Raw genomic sequence first — 4,512 nt, forward strand, 5'->3', positions numbered from 1 at the left:
TATATATAAGAGATAGATAGATAGATAGATAAAGATACACATATGCACAAACATGAGGATAGGAGGGGAGATCCTTAACAATATGATAACTTACATATATGTGTAACTTTCATTTGAGCATAATTCATGAAAACAAAATTGTTTAACATGTATATTAGCTGTTGTGTTCTTGCTGTCGCGTTTGTCCCCTATTTACACTCTTCATATGTCACACACATCACATTATCATTCCCTCACAACATTTTTCAGATCTAGTGATAATTACTGCGTTTCTGGAGCGTCAACAAACCTGAAGAAAATATTTTATTTCTATTTTGAACTGTCACTCTTGGTTTTGTTTGAATGTGTTGAGTGCGTTAAGCGTTGCTCACCTTTCTCGAGAAAACAAAATTATACATTGATTAATGTTATCCATCTTGCTACATTAGTATTCACGTACATCTTTGTAGACAAATTATTTGCAGAAGTGACGTCCCTTCAATTTCACTCTCGAATATCCTATAAATTTATTCGAAATTTTAGAAATATATTCTTGTAAATTTCTAGTTATTCTTACCAATGCTATCTATAAAAATACAAATCTGCAGAGTTTTTCTGTATACGTCTCGTATGGTGTAATGTTGAATGCAATATATACCAAAGCGGTTGTTGAAGTAATCGGAAAATTATGAAGGACACCAATCCTTTATTTGTGTGCAAAATACGTAGATTATCTTAATACGAAGAAAATTTTATATTTTAATGCAAGAGAAATAGTAGAAGTTATTTTTTCAACCATATGTATTGCTTTCAAGGATTTCACACGTAAGTCATTGCATATGACTTCAACTAAAAATCGAAACCGCGTTCAGGCTCATTCTCCAGGTAGTTTTTTTCTTCCATTCTATGATTCCGATCATTTATTAAGCAGTGAACAAATTATATTTGTAAAATGATATTTAAAGTATTTACATCGCGATTTATTCCGTGATGCAAAATTTGTGATTAACATAAACATCCATGTATATTTTATAATTGTATAGTAATTTTGAAATAATTATTTATGTGAATTTGAAAGCTTTTAGTGTTTGTGATAAGTTAAAAGGTAACTGACTAATATTTTATCTCGAAACATATGTGCGTGATATATATAATTATTTATGACTTACTTGTTTTTATTAATGATTGACATTTGTTCTTCAGCCAAATTCGATTTCTATCTGGATTTATATCGGTTTGTGCGTGCGTTGATAAAATGCACATACACATACACACGCACGTACGCGCACACACACACACACACACACACACACACACACATAACTGAGATAAATTTTATATATTTTTGTAATTAATCCAGAAAAGCACACGCATCAAAAATACATTTACTAAAACTATGTTTTCTTTATTCTTTATAACCTTAAACATACGTTAGTTTGTCAGTAAATTTATGATATAATCACATTTATGCAAACATTGATTAATCATAATTCAAATGTAAAGAGGCTCTTTGGAAATATTTATTACATTCTCAATTAGTATTCCGTATTTAATCAATATATAAAATGTCTTCTTCTATGGCTAAATGATACCTCTAACACATCTATATCTACACGAGCTGTAATTAAGTCGATACTTTTACCTATCACACATAATTTTTCGCTACTTATACTATTTGGTTCTGTTAATTCTCTCTTTATCACACAAGCACACACACACACATACACACAAACACGCTCACACATACGCACACTCACACACACACGAACACATACATGCACACACGCTCTCACAGAGGCGTGCATATACACATACACACACATGCTTGTAGATAGATAGATAGATAGATAGATAGATAGATAGATAGATAGATACTAATGTAATTTGCTTTGTCTCATTTATGCTGACCGAATCAAATGAACAGCCTATTGTTTGTCCGAGGTCAAATTATTCATGCAACACAAGTATGAAAGCAATTGGTAAAGCCGTGTTCGCATGAAAAGTGAATACGCACACATCTCTCTCTATTTTATATATATATATGTGTGTGTGTGTGTGTGTGTGTGTGTGTGTGTAAAATAGAAATGTGTGCGTATTCACTTTTCACGCGAAAAAGAGCTTCACTAATTGCTTTATACTTGTGATGCATGAATAATTTGACCTCGAACAAAAATAATAGACTGTTCATTTGATCTTTTTTTCTTAAAGATTGTTAAAAATAAAAAAAATATTGCTTTTTATATTATATTCACGTCTTTGAAATTTTTACTCTACAATTTCTAATGAAATTCTCTCAGACTATGTAGATTCCGCGGACAGAGGAATTTTGGGGTAAAACAATTGGGGGTCAATTTTGAGAACTGTTCCCCGCTCGCGGGTGGGGGGCAAACAAGTCGTCCATATTTGTTTCATTTTCTCCGTTTTGTACGTTTGTGCATCCATAGATTTCTACTGAAGCAACAAACAGGCAATGAAGGCAAGTGAAACCCTCATCAGGAAACTCGTTATGCTAAAAATAGCATCTAAATGTCTGGTACACAGAAATTTGTTATTAATATAATTGGAAAGTGCAACCTCTCCGGATCGAACAGCTGTACCACAGAATCTAAGCCACTATTTTCTCATCCTTATATTTTCCAGCCAAACGGGAAGTAACTCTAATTCCTGACCCCTTTGCTTCTTTCAATTTTCGTTTTCGTTTTCCGGGTTTTCAACCTTCCATCCGTTATATTTACTGGTTTCTCGCTCTTTCTAACTTTTACTCTCATCATAGAGTCATATTATTAGATTGTTATGTCATGTGGGCACCAAACGCGTAAAACATACTGTCTGGCACGCTCTCCTCACTAGAAACTAATAATAACACATTAAAAACATATATTGTGTTTATTAAGTAATACATACATACGTACATGCATACATACACACACATGTATACATACATACATACATATATACATATATATATATATTAGTTTATGTATATATTAATATTATCTAAGTTTTAAAAAAAACCTTTGACAATGTAAATATGTTAATAGTTACCATAGGTAGCAAAAATTACACAAAAAAAAACAGAATATCACACCCGTTTTAAAGGTAGAGATATTCCTACATTTCTGTAGCTAATTCTGAGTCGCTTCTACCATATTACTTTTTCGAAAACCTTAGCTTTAATTCTCTTAATTTAGTCCTGTTTTTCTAACTTTATTCCTCCCCCTTTTTTCCTCCTCCTTCTTCTCTTTGTTCTGGTTTTGGCCATTAATATTATGGTTTTACTTATAAATAATATCTCTCTTCTACTATCCCACATTAATGTATATCTTTATTTTAACTATAAATATTTGTTTTGTTCTAATTTAATTAGTAATGTTCGCTACGGTTTTAAATTTAGTACTTTAGTGTTTCGTTGTATTATTCTAAATATACTGAGGAATAGATATAATTGTCCAATACCTTGACCTAAATTCCCTTACCTTAAATTTTCTCTAACCACTCCTTAGGGTATTGTCCTTCATTTTTTTATTCTCTTGCTTGATTTACCCCTAACCTGCCGTCCATTACTACTTAATCTACCTTCCTCTAAATTGAAATTACTACTACCCCTCCAATTAGATTATATAGAAATTAAATTCTTGTTTGATTCACTAGACTGTTGAATGGCAGCCCAGTCAAGATGGTATTTGTTTTCTTCTCTTACTCTTGTTTTTTGCACACATCTACAAAATGACTTTCTAAAATGAAATTCCATTATGCAGCTGAGGAGTACATTTTCATTGCACATTTTATGTAGTGTTCTCACTACATGAATAAATGGAGCTTCTACGAAACGTACGTACTGCTATAACCTATTGAATTTTTGTTGCTTTTCTTCAAATATATATATATATATATATATATATATATATATGTGTATGTATGTATGTATATATGTGTGTGTGTATGTGTGTGTGTGCGCGCTTTCGCGTATGGATGGATGGAAACAATAACAATGATGGGCTTGTAGTACACTACAGTTGTTTCAGAAGTCTGCTTTATTGATAATCAAAGGTGTTGCATCATGCAAAAACAAAGTGTTTCTTCAGTTTAATTAAGTGTAAAATTTAACATTTAGGATTCTTCATAAAAAGAGAACAAGTTGACCCTCCTATCCAGGTTACAGGTGTGATAGTGAATAGCGGATGCTATTTCAAAGGTTACATTCATGGTAATACACGAACACCTTCAAGGCATTGGAGTAAAGGAAGTAAATAGAAGGAAACAGAGACGGAGGAAAAAAGTAAAGATTAAAATAGAAAAGAAAAAAGAGAACGAAAAAAAACCTGTCATCCACTTAAGAAATATCAAATGTGAAACCCCTAAGGAGGAGTACATAACAATTTTCTGATATGTATTAAAATCGAATCCCATTAACACAAAAATGACCCCACATTTACGTACACATTAAGAAAACATAAAAATATACATAAATGTAATGTTTAAGAAAAATGAGCGAAGGTAATATATTTACTTGGTTTTACTCGAGGAGATCTG

Source organism: Octopus bimaculoides, chromosome 3 (genome assembly GCF_001194135.2).
Source record: "Octopus bimaculoides isolate UCB-OBI-ISO-001 chromosome 3, ASM119413v2, whole genome shotgun sequence".
NCBI lineage: Eukaryota > Metazoa > Mollusca > Cephalopoda > Octopoda > Octopodidae > Octopus > Octopus bimaculoides.